The sequence below is a fragment of the Lissotriton vulgaris genome, chromosome 11 (assembly GCF_964263255.1).
Source record: "Lissotriton vulgaris chromosome 11, aLisVul1.2, whole genome shotgun sequence".
Classification (NCBI taxonomy): domain Eukaryota; kingdom Metazoa; phylum Chordata; class Amphibia; order Caudata; family Salamandridae; genus Lissotriton; species Lissotriton vulgaris.
Genome location: NC_141699.1, coordinates 598,607,119 through 598,620,458, shown reverse-complemented (window position 1 = coordinate 598,620,458; position 13,340 = coordinate 598,607,119). Strand labels below are relative to the sequence as shown.

General features: G+C 46.9%; 1 long non-coding RNA gene across 1 annotated transcript in view; it reads left to right on the top strand.

The window, feature by feature from the left end:
- Nucleotides 1–13,340, top strand: part of LOC147683205 (uncharacterized) — a 174,335-nt gene that overhangs the window by 64,211 nt on the left and 96,784 nt on the right. Inside the window, exon 2 of the long non-coding RNA XR_015300929.1 lies at nt 10,394–10,494. This is a non-coding gene — a long non-coding RNA (uncharacterized LOC147683205). The remainder of the gene's footprint in view (nt 1–10,393; nt 10,495–13,340) is intronic.

Sequence of the window (13,340 nt, the reverse complement as noted above, 5' to 3'; positions counted from 1 at the left end):
CTAGCCAGGTTCCCTGACCACACTCTTGTCTGTGAGACTGGCATGGGGTTTGCCAACTTCACTACTGGACCCCACATTTTGGGAAAGTATAGACAAGAAGTTTTAGTGAATGGTCAGAAAGTTGAGGCATTCAGAGACACAGGGGCCAGCCTCACCATGGTGAGTGACCATCTGGTCCCCTCTGCTCAACTGACCCCTGGTTTTACTTATCAGGTGACAGACATTCATGGAGTGAAGAGAAGGCATCCCATGGCAGTAGTCAAGCTCAGCTGGGGTAATGTCACAGGGCCCATGAGAGTGGCAGTGACAGATAACCTACCTGTAGATTGCTTACTGGGGAATGACCTGGAACTCTCAGCATGGGCTGAGGTGGAGCAAGAAACTCACTCCAGAATGATAGGCCTATCCAGACAGGTTAGTGGGGCAGTAATAGCTACAGCCCCAGTCCAAGCACCATTCCTCCCTGAAAAGGTTGGAAGGGCAGTGGTAGCCACTGCCCAGGCTCAGACAGACTTTCCAGAGCAGGATAGGAGGGCTGTGACAGTCACAGCCCAAACACAAACTGAGTGCCCTCCTGAAAAGGTTGGCAAGGTTGAAATGGTCTCAGCCTCTACTCAAACAGATAGTGAGGTTGTGAAGCCTGAAACAATGGATCACTCCACTCAAACAGAGAGCATTGAGGAGGAAGAAGAGTCTTCCTCCTCCCAGACACTAGGTGAGAGCCAGCCTCCTCAGGGAACTGACTCTACCCCTGTTGAAGGAACTGCCCCAGAGGTAGTCAGGCCTAGCCTGGCAGAGCCCCTGATGGCAGTGGAACCTTCCCAGGTGGGACCCAGTCTGGAGCAGGTAACCTGCACCTCTCTACCCTGCCTCAGTCAGCCCAGGGCTGAAGAGATCAGGGAGGCCAGTGGTGGACCCAAAAGGGCCCCCTGTCCAAAAGAACCCCTTAATCAGCAGATTAGGATCACTGAAGCTGGTAAACCTAGCCAAGTGAAAATAGAACAGACTCCTGAGGGATCCCCCTTAAAAGTAGTTAGGGAACTCCCACAGCTGGACACTGTTGGGCACAGCCAAACATGGGGCCTAAAAACCCCAGACCTGACCTGTACCTCCAGTAAGCCAAACAGAGGGACTCAGCCTCCAGCTTTAGGTAGCCAGAGGCTGACCCTGAGAGCTCAGTGCATCTCAGCTAAAGAAAGAAAGGCACACATGATGGATGGTGATTGGAGGAAGTTGAGCCCAAAGGTAGAGGAGCCTCACTTCAGTACTCCATCCCAGCATCAGCCTTTTACTTTCCCAAGACACACCAGAGACAGAGATTCCCTATGGTGGAGACCCTCAGATACCCTTAGGGTGAGGGGTTGCCTAGTGGACCATGACACAGGGGGACACCAAGCCAGAGCTGGTCCTTCCTTATATGGCCACTTAGGTAATAGAGGCTTACCTGGACAAGGATAGCCTTATCTCCTTTCGTTTGGGGGGGGTTGTGTACGAAGGTACCTCCTGACTATGGTTGCCCCCAACTTTTTGCCCTGTGTTTTAGTTGGTTTTTGACATAGTCGACCTGGGATCCTGCCAATCAGGACCCCAGGCCTACTGCTCTCTCTGTAAAATGGATGCCATGTACCCTAGGTGCATTTCCAATTGGTACTGGGCCACCTTATCAGACCCTGTAACTCAGGGCATAGGTGTACCCAGGGCTGCCAGGGGCTGCAGCATGTATTATGCCACCCCTGGCTGGCCTCCTAAATTTGACACAACTGGCTGCATGACAGCTGGGGCAAAGTCGTGTAATCACCCTTTGCTGTAGGTGTAGTATACCTATACCTAACCCTAAAATGGACACACAGATTCCTATCAGTCACTCCTATGGCAGGCCTTGACAATCCTGAAGGCAGAGTGCTTGGAATCATGTGAGATGGTGCTCTGGCATGAGCTGAGCCTGTCTGCAGCTGGCGGAACCAAGTCCTAATAGCTGTTCCATGATATCGCATACCATATACTCTTAAGTGCATTATAATCCTCGCGGTTAAATGCTATCTTTGGTATTGCTTTATCAAAACATGTCGAGTAAGGTGTCATACGAATTGGAATACTAACCCCTCGCCAATTCTGGCGACGGGGTTAGCATTCCACCCTTCTAGAGGGACACGACATGTATGTAACTGTGAACCCCGGTTAAAGTTAACTGAAGCCTCAGCTCCACAAAATGGATGCTGCCACCACAGACACGAGTCTGACCTCCTGCTGCTGGGAGTCCTTCCAGCGAGGGAGGCCTGGACAAAGGGTTTACTGTCCGGGGCGGTGCTAGCACCATCCCAGACATGGTTGTGTATCCTGGGTAGGCAGGGCTTTTCAGGAAGGTGACTGCTGAGTGGCACCCCGGTGCTCACTACGCATAGGCCAGTCAGAACCAGTTCCAGGGGCACACCAGCCCCTGGCCTGGGGAAGTCCGGCAGGGGAGAGGGGTGTAACCACCCCCCTCCTGGTCCCACCCATAGGCAGAACCTAGTCACCGGGTCAGCCCCCTTTTTTAGTATAAAGATGGGAGCGGGCCCCCTGTTCAAATTAGATCATCTTTGGAATCAAGACACGACTTTCTTCGAAAGGACATCAAGATTTCTTCATCAAGATTCTCCCTTGTGGCTAAGGAGTAGTCACCCTGCATCCGCAGGCACCATCCTAAAGAAACACTGCGGTCTGCTGCAAGTCCTTCATCACGAATCCGACGACCCAGCTCGACGAGACCCGGCTTCCCTGGCACCTCTGACCTCTACTCACCTCTACAGCAAAGCTGAGAACCGTGAGTGCGACGAGACCTCGAGGGACCGACGATCACCAAGACTGCACGACATCTTTACAACAAGCCCACCGTGTCCTCCACGGGTGAGTGCTTTGGGGGCCGAGAAGCCCCGACCCTGCGCAGCTCCAGCACCCAAGGTCAGCCTCCCTGCATCTCCACGATCTGCGTGGGGCCCTTCTGCTGTTTGCTGTGCACCGCGTTGTTTGGCTACTAGCCGGCTGGCTTGTGGCCTTCTGAACGACGCCCGACGACATCACTGCTGCTGGTCTGGTTGCTCCAGACTGGCCCTTGCTTCCTTCTTCAAGAGAGGCACCCCGGACCCTCCTGGTCCACTCCAGACGCCATTTTAGGTCCACCGCGTGGGCTTGAATTTGCCAAGGCTTTGTTGCCCAATCCTGGGTCCAGCGACGCCGACAGCTTCTATCTTCGTGGGACAGCTCGCTCCTCCATCCTGGTCGCCGACAACGCCTCCTGGTCCGTGAGATCTCCGAGCACAGCGTCACCCACTCACCTTGTCGAGGTGGCTACAATCCGGTGCCCTCCTGGTGCCCACTGACTACTGGCTAGTAGTCACGAACTTGGTCCCCTCTGCTTTCAGGTGTCATCTTCCATCGATCCAGGCTTGGATCCACCGAACTTTCTTCACTGGTCGCCTGCCAGCAACTTCTTTCTTCCAGGCTCCTGGTCCGTCAACGAGGATTCCCGACGTCTTTTGAGTCCTATGCAGCTGCAGCCCCTGGGCTAGGTAACTTCGACATTTCGGTGCCCCAGCATAGCCTCACTACCCAAGGGTCAGAATCTACTTTCGTTTTCCTCCTACCAGGTCGGGTTCGCCCGAGAACACTAACTTTGCAATTTCTAGCTACCATAGACTTTTGTCCGCATCTCGCGTGAGAGTGCACACACTGCACCCGAGTCCCCTGGGTCTCCTAGAAGTAATCTAACGATTCCCTAGTCAAGTCCTAGCGATTCCAAAGCCTATCAGTACTGTACTTACCTGCTAGTAATTTCGCATTCCACTTTTCAAGTATATGGTTTTCCGTGCCCCTCGGGCATTTGTATATACTGTGCTAACTTAAGTATTTTTGTAAGAGTTTTGGTTTGTGCTTAGTACCCTGTCCTCATAAAGAGTACAGGGCTGTTGTGATTCTTAATAAATAACTGTTTATTTTCATAACACTTGTGTGGTGTCCTTTCACTTGGTGTTCAAGGGGTATATGTGTGGTATAACAGCTGGCTTAACACGCCCTCTCGAGTCTTTAGCCTTAGACTGCTCGTATCCACGCTACTAGGATAGCTGGTCTATAAGGTTGACTTACAACCAATCATCAATAAGGGTTGCTGGACTGATACATAGTGTTCACTAGAAAAGTGAGCACTGCATATCAGGCCACCTTCTCACAGACACCGCAACAGAAGTTACTCCACATCAACCATTTGGAGTTGCTAGCTGTGTTTCTAGCCCTAAAAGCATTTCAAACTCAAGTGTCAGTCAAAACTGTCTTAGTCTGCACAGACAACATGACAGCTATGTACTACATAAACAAACAAGGGGGAACACACTCTCTGCAGCTCTCTCAGTTAGCACAGCAGATATGGAGATGGGCTATACCACTAAAGATCTTCCTCTTAGCCCAACACGTCCCAGGAGTACAAAACAGTATGGCAGATCTGCTAAGTCGACAAACACAATATGCAAAAAGTGGTTCTGTCGGATTATATACAATTTCTTTTGATTCAACAATTACTTATGGCATAGGTTTACTCATATGCATGTTTTCATGAAAAATCATTGAAAGAGAAACGTAAAAAGCACACACCAAACGATAATTTTCTGGTTCACAAAGTTGTAATTATTCAATCACTTTGTAAAACACTTGTTTTCTTTTAGTAAAAAGACGGTTGTCCATATACAATGAGAACGTGAAATAAATAAGTGCAGCAGTGAATAATTGTGATCTGTGACTTGTGGTGACTATTATGGTGATCCAGTTTCGTGACAGATGGAATTTAGATACACTGGTCCAAAAATAACTTCAATTCACTCAAACAGTATTGCAAATCATATTTTTTCTGTTGAGATGTAGTGAGGACCAATTGGTGGATTAGCGTCGACGTTTCCACCCAGCGGTATGGTGCCAGTTTATTTGCAACCGTATCGGGTCTTCATCAGGACAGGGAGGGGGACAACCTGTAGGAAGAAGGTGTCTTATTCTTAACCTCTTATACGATGATTATTCTTCTAATGGATCTTGGTATCTCTGGAAATGAATTTATCACCGTCCGGTGACGAATTCGGGTTTGAAGTGCCGCAGCTGCGATCACTTGAAGAGTATGACAGCAAGCGTCTGTATCTCTCTCCTGCTCTCGAGTCAGTGACTCGAGACCAGGAGAGAGATACAGACAGGTTGTCTGTATCTCACCAATTGGTCCTCACTACATCTCAACAGAAAAAATATGATTTGCAATACTGTTTGAGTGAATTGAAGTTATTTTTGGACCAGTGTATCTAAATTCCATCTGTCACGAAACTGTATCACCATAATAGTCACCACAAGTCACAGATCACAATTATTCACTGCTGCACTTATTTATTTCACGTTCTCATTGTATATGGACAACCGTCTTTTTACTAAAAGAAAACAAGTGTTTTACAAAGTGATTGAATAATTACAACTTTGTGAACCAGAAAATTATCGTTTGGTGTGTGCTTTTTACGTTTTTCTTTCAATGATTTTTCATGAAAACATGCATATGAGTAAACCTATGCCATAAGTAATTGTTGAATCAAAAGAAATTGTATATAATCTGACAGAACCACTTTTTTCATATTACGTAATACCCAGGTTCTGAGGGTCACTGGGTAACCCCATTATAACTAAAGTCGACAAACACAGCAGATCCATGAGTTTGGAACTTCCTCCGCAAGTTCTTCATCCGTTCTTTCAAATGTGGGGACAACCTCAGATAGACCTCTTTGCCACCCACGAAAACGCAAAATGCCTAAACTTTGCCGCCAGATACCCACACCCATTGTCCAAAGGCAATGGGATATGGATGAACTGGTCAAAACTATTTGCTTTGGAGGAGGAGCTACGCTAGCAAACAATATGGCTCCGTAAGCTCCCGGCTCCACCGACCTCCGACTCCTGCCAGAAGATCCTGTCATTTATCCTGTTTTTGCGCCCTGCCTCCGTGTGTATGAACCGGACTAGAGCTTAATGGTGCGATCCCGAGATTTCTACCTGTTTGGTAGACGAAGATACATCGTGTGGCAGTTTGCGGCCTAGACCAGCTTGGAAGCTGGGGTCTCGAGTACTGGCCCAGCCGGGTTCCAGTTGAACAACATCGGGTGTAGTGGTGTGACAGGGTCCGGTCTACCGAAGTGGAAGATTTTTTGGACCAATGTTGACGACGGTTGGCTGAATTGGTGAACATCGAAGGAGGGGCGACGAGGCACAACTGAAGCGGTAGGCGGGCGTCCTTGGCCCGGTGGCCCGGTTAGGACCTCGCCGGTGTTCGCTGGGTTGGGATCTCCGCCTGCGGTGGCAGAATTCGGATCATCATTGTAACCAACGATAAGTCCCCCTCTACAGTCGCCCGTTCCGCATCCACCTGTTCCCCCCGGGGAGACCGGGCTATCTGGGGACGTGAACATGATCGAAACCGAGCGAGGAGTGGTGGAACGGACTGTGAGTGAACCGTCACTACGAACTGTGCTGGCAATCATAGGGTCACTTCATGCTCGTTTTGAAGCCCACATTCATACAATGATAGCACGTTTGTCGGGAATTGGTCAGATTGGACCGGACCCTGCTCCACTACGAGAAACGGAACGACTCGAGATACCCAAGATGGCCACTTCGATGGAGGAAGCAGACCCCGCACTATGGGAGGTGTCTGAGCCTATGGCCAGTGTCTTTACTGATGAGAGCGAGCTCGATGCCGTGAATGGATTGTCAGGCCTACGATCGATGCCGACTATGAACGGACTATTTGATACTCCCTTTCCGGAGACTTTCGGTGGGAACTGTTGCCGGTTTGAACTGCGTCACTCCCCTGCACATCGGCACCGCTAAGATGGCGGATGAACCAACGTTGGGAATTAATAACGGTGAGGGGAGTCTTTCTGACGGAGCTCCCAGCACTTTCATCTCTTTGCTACGTCGCGATTTGAACTTTGGTACAGTATTGTTGTGCTTTGACTATACTGCAGAAGCGGCAGTTCGTCCGAAAGGAGCTCACATGTCTGATCGGAAGGGTCAAGGATGAGATTAAGTGACTGAGCTTGGCATCGAGTCTTGCTGGACATGGGGTTTGCTGTCATGACCCTCTCAGGAGGTTGGGCGGTGTTTGAAGTGTCCCCTGTTGCGCTACGCATTTGCTGCCTAATTGATTTTTTGACCATCGTCTGGGGATTCTGGTTCTGGCGGGGAGATGGGGGGACCGGGGCATGTATGAAGATGCCCTCCTCCATTTACTGTTTTTTTGTGTTAGTTAGTTGGGGCGACAGGCACACTGCTATTTGGGGTTAGGCGACAGCCATATGCAGGGGTGCAGGGTGGGGGGATGGGTTTATTGTTTTGTCCTCCTTTTTTGTTTTTATGGTTTCTTTTTCTTCGCACTCTCTTTTACTTTCCTTTGATAAGTATAGCTTGAGGAACATCCTGACTTTGATTGTATTCTAGTATCTGGTGCTCATGCTTCTTTAATTATCCTGATTTCACGGGTGGGCGGGCGCTGAGGGCCTGCGCTTACAGTGGATCGTATACTGTACTGTTGCACATCCTGTTTCCCTAACATTAGGATAGGCGTCTCAATTGTTTTCCGTTGCTCACATCTATCTTGTTTTTAAGCCTACTCGCCTTATTATTATGTCTGAATGTATGGCACCTGATATGTCTATTTCCTTCTTTGTTTTGAAAATGATAAAAAGATTTATTTAAAAAAAAACTATTTGCGTAATCTTTTCCTCCTCTACCACTACTTCTGTTAGTGGTACGCAAACTACAACAACATTCCTTGACGCTCATTCTAGTCGCTCCAACTTGGGCCAGACAACGGTGTTACACCACGCTGTGGCAGATGTTTGTAGTACCACACCAAAAACTCAACCTATATCCACGCCTATTAACACAGAACCATGGAGAGATCAAACACCAGACCCAGCTCAGCTCAACCTAGCGATCTGGCTCCTGGGGTCATAGAGTTTGGTTACCTCAACCTTCCTCCAGAATGTATGAACATTATCAAAGAAGCTAGACGTCCCACTACTAGAGCATGTTATGCTGCTAAGTGGAAACGGTTTGTCATATACTGCCAAAACAACCGAATAAATCCTTTAGACGTGTCTATTCAACACATCATAGGATATCTATTACACCTTCAAAAGTGTAATTTAGCCTCTACATCTATCAGACTACACCTCGCTGCCATTGCAGCATACTTACAAAATAGACTTCTATCTCTATTTAGAGTACCAGCTATAAAAGCTTTCATGGAAGGACTCAAAAGAATAATTCCTCCCAGAACGCCACCTGCACCAGTGTGGAACTTAAACATTGTTCTCACAAGATTAATGGGACCTCCCTTTGAACCATTACATAAATGTGAATTGCAATTCCTAACCTGGAAAATAGCTTTCCTAGTAGCAATTACTTTTCTCAGATGGGTTAGTGAACTACAAGCATTTACCATTCAAGAACCTTTTCTGCAAATGCATCATAACAAAGTGGTCCTTCGTACTAATCCTGAATTCCTTCCATTTACATAAGCTCAACTACATAAAGTCATTTCACCATTCCATTTAAACCAATCAGTTGAGCTGCCCGTATTTTTCTCGCAGCCTCAAACCGTCGCAGAAAGAGCTACACACACCTTAGATGTCAAAAGAGCATTACTGTACTATATCGAAAAGACGCAAACTTTTCATAAAACAAAACAACTTTTGTGTTCTTTTCATCACCAGATAAAGGCAACCCCATATCAAAATCAGGGATCGCTAGTTGGATTGTTAAATGCATAGAAATAGGTTACCACAAAGCCAAACGTACATTAACAATTCCTCCAAAAGCCCATTCTACAAGGAAAATAGGAGCTTCAATGGCATTCTTAGGGAACATTCCCTTAGATGATATATGCAAAGCAGCTACATGGCTTACACCGCACACATTCACAAAGCATTACTGTGTAGATGTGCAAACTAAACAACAAGCTACTGTGGGGCAGGCTTAACTAAAAACACTGTTTCAAACAACTGCAACAGATACTGGTGGTCGCCGCTAGGTGTAGGTACTGCTATACAATCTATGCATAGTGTGTAATCTGCAGCTCATATGCCTCGAACGGGAAAATGCTATTTACCAGTAAGCATCTGTTCTTGGCATGTAGAGCTGCAGAGTTACACACGCCCACCCGCCTCCCCAGCTACCCATATCTGTTCCAGTATTATCTTAATTAGATACAAATCACATGGACATCACTACCTCTTGTACAGCTGCTTCACTTCCCTACTGGCGAAAAACAATCTGGGGATGGAGCCGATGCCCATGCGCAGTATCATCCAAAGGAGGAGTCACCTATCCCGAGACGTCCAAAGACTTTTCAACAACAAAACAAACTGCAAACATCCGGGCCCAACACAAGGTGGCCATCTATGTATAGTGTGTAACTCTGCAGCTCTACATGCCAAGAAGCATTTTCCATCTGTAAGAAACATAGGTTAGTTATAGATTCCTCACCGCCCCACTCATCTTCCCCATTCTGCAAACTGATTTCTAGGGTTATGGTCACCCTTTCAGAGCCCTAGTTTTGTGCACCAGTGGTCAGTGTCTTGCATGGCTCTGCGTCTCTGGCGCAGAAAGCAGTGTACAGAACTGATGTCAGCGCACGAGGGTGGCGTCTTAGTAGCTACCGCAACGTCATCCCGGCGACCACAACGCCAACGACGGACGCGAAGTCAACTGACCCCACCTTCCGACGTGCAGAGGTACTGCTGATGAAAAACAGCTGGGGGTAATTCTAAGGTAAGAAATATATGACTAACCTATGTTTCTTACAGATCTATCGTTACTGAAGGTAAGTAACTTGTTCATTAATTCAATCTATTTGATAGTTCATTGTATTGTGTTAAAGAAATGTGCTTTTCTAACGAGGATGTGTTACTTAGCCCTTAAAATGTGGAACCTTAAGTGACTCAGGGTTGGAAATACCCACAATAACTTACATCTTTGTTTTTCCTGTTACTATTGGGTACTGTGCATCGTGCTATTGACACTCACTTTTCTTTCTTCTACCACTTGCAACATGAGCACTGCTCTGACGTTATGTTTCATTAATAATGTGCAAAATGTTAATAAAAATGATTTTTTTTTTAAATGTAGAAGCTGATGGTCTAATCACTCGCCAGAAAGTACCTTAATCTCCTACTTCTTACAAGGGGCTTCTTTAACCTGGAAGAATGTTTTTGAAAAGATACTAGTTATCGGAGAATTGCTTAAGAGTGAGTGGGCAGGTAGAGTGAAGTCTGATTAAAAAAAACTGTGGATTCAGCATTCTCTTATAGACATTACATTTTTTCGTTCATAACAGGGAATCAGAGGATACTGCACTACTCATTCTGAAGGAGATTTACCAGTCGATGGGAATCACCCTGGATCAGCCTCTGCAATAAGACATAACCAGCCTCTATGGTGGGACTCCTATTTCTTGCATTGATATTATGTTGTTCCATTTAGGTTTTCAGTCTTACTGAGTGTTTTTTTATAATGTTACTGTAAAGAAGTTTGAAAATGTGTTTTGGGTGGTAAATTTAAGACTTGACTTAGTGTAGATCTGTAATATTTTGACTTGCTAAAATTATAGCTTTTTCTGATGGTTTCCTTTTTATATTACCCCTTAATGTTTATATAGTCTCAGTCCCCATTCAGTAATAATCACTGCTGTATATGTTGCCAGCTTCTATTTGACTTTTGTCACAGTTAACATCTCAATTAATGTCCCTTGGCACACTGAGAGCTGGCTGAGCCTTTTCATTTGTTTTAGCTGGTCTACCAGTGAAACAAACAAGTTACTTGCTTTCAGTAACAATCTTTTTGGGTGGATACTTTATCAAATTGCAGATTCCTCTCCTTTACAATACCTGAGGTGCCAGACTGGATCCTGAATATTTTAACAGCATTGCTCCTGCTCCCCAGAAGGAGGCTTTTTGTGGCTCTGCACCAACTTCATTCCACCACGGAAGTGACAAATGGAGCCACAAATAGACGCCACCCCTGCGTGCGGATGTCAGTTTCTTTTTTGCCTCTGTCTACACCCTCAAACGCGGAGCCCAGCAATAATCAGTTAATATCAGTGTGTAGATTTCCAAATTGGGACCTTTGTAGATAGCAATAGAGGCCAGTCCAGAGAACAGGGAGGAAGGAAGGTGGTGAGGAATCAGCAGTTAGAGTATCTACCAGAAAGAACGCTACAGAAGGTGAGTAACTTGCTCTTCTGAAAGATACTTCTATCCGCAGATTCCTTACCTTTAACATAGATTCCAAAGCAGTACCTCACAAAATTAGTGGGTCTGGGGAATGGCTAACATTAAAAAAGTCCTGCAGACCTGAAACAGTTATATGCCCCTCCCAACAGACCTAGTTGTCAAGGCAGTAGTGTGTCATGAATGTGTGTACAGATGCCAACATTGTGGCTTGGCAGATAACGAAAACAGGCACTCCGCATGCCAACGCAGTGGTAGCAACCTTGGCTGTGGTGGAACGAGCTCTCAGCCCTTACCATAAAATACAATGACAGACCATACCATAAAATACAATGACAAGCCACACTGTGACAAGCAATAACATGGGTATACAATAAGGGACATACTATTCAATGACAGGCCATACCGTATTATACAATGACTGGCCATACTATTCAATATATTGGCAGGCCATACAATAACAATTCAAACTGTCCCATACCATGCTGTTCAGTGGGAGGCTATACCATATCATACTATACAACGACCGCCCAAACCACAAAACAGGCCATAACATACTATCTAATGACAGACCATACAGTACAATGACAGGGTGTAACTGTAGGAGGCTGGCTCAGTATATAGTATCCACCTATGGTGAGGCACTGTGTCCAGGCAACCTTTAGTGTTAGTATTTAGGTCCTTGAAAACTAGAACTTGCAAGGAGTAGCTGTGAAGAGCCAGATGAAGGGTGGGGGTGGGAGTGGGAGTGGGAGGGGAAGGGGGGGACACTCCCCTGTCATTTGTGTGATTTAGAGCGGGAGCCAAGGGATCCTGAACTGGGCAAAACTGGTCAATTAGGGAGTACACCAAATGTGCCCTTCAATGCAGTCTGGTAGTGCTAGGAAGAGGTCTTCATATTCTAAAGGAGATATGGTCACACCTCTCTTTCACAGGAGATCCATTGTTCAGCTTCCCCTGTCAGAGTTAAGCTCATCAGCGGAAGGGGGGGGGGGGGGGGAGGGAGAAAACTGCCTAAGGCATCGTGGGCTGGCAGTCAGACCTTGTAAGACTACACAGGTAGGTATTGGAAGCGTCCTCTAAGGAGTCCCCCAGTACATTTTGTCATAGAAATAACACTGGAATCAGAGTGGTTGCATGATTCCAACATGTTTGATACCAAGGGGTATCTCTGCTCATGCAGGGGTACCCACACACTTCGAACCATGCACCCTGCCCTTGGACTGAAGGGTCTACCTTAGGGGTGACTTATAGGTTAAAGTGCAGTGACTGGGATATAAGGGTAACCATATATCCAAAGTGAAAGGTGCCAGCACCGTTTCACGCAGACTGTAATGGCAGCTCTGCATACCCAGTTTGCATGGGCGTCCATGGGTGGAATAATATATGCTGCAGCCCATAGGAGACCCCTAGTGTACCTATGCCCTGGGTACCTCAGTACCATATACCAGGGACTTACAATGGTACCTCTGTATGCCAATTGTGGGATTACAAGTACTTACCATTCAATTTAGAGGAGAGATCACTGCCACTGGGGTCCTGGATAGCAGGAGCCCAGTGAATTACAGTCACAACACACTGATACCAGGCCAAAACAGTGGGGGTATGTATACCAAAAAGATCTTATTTCCTACAATAACATAGTCACATCGAACAAGTTACTTACCTTCGGTAACGATATATCTGTAAGAAACATTAGTTAGTGTTAGATTCCTTACCTTAGAATATCCCCAGGCGTCAGTCTGGATCCGGAAACTTTTGCGTAGCAGTACCCTTGCGCGTCGGTATGCGTCGTCTGCAGGCGTCCCCTGCGGCTCCGCGTCCGTCGTCGGCGTCGTGCGCCGTGATGACGTCGCTGGAGTACATAGACGCCGCCTCCGCGCGCTGACGTCAGTTCTTTGTACACAGCTTTTCCGCGCCAGAAGACGCAGAGCCATGAGAGAACCAACACTGGTGCCATTTGAAACTAGGGCCCTGAAAGGGATGTCCTTAACCCTAGGTATCAGTTCGCAGAACGGGGAGGATGGGTGGGTTCGGTAAGGAATCTAACACTAA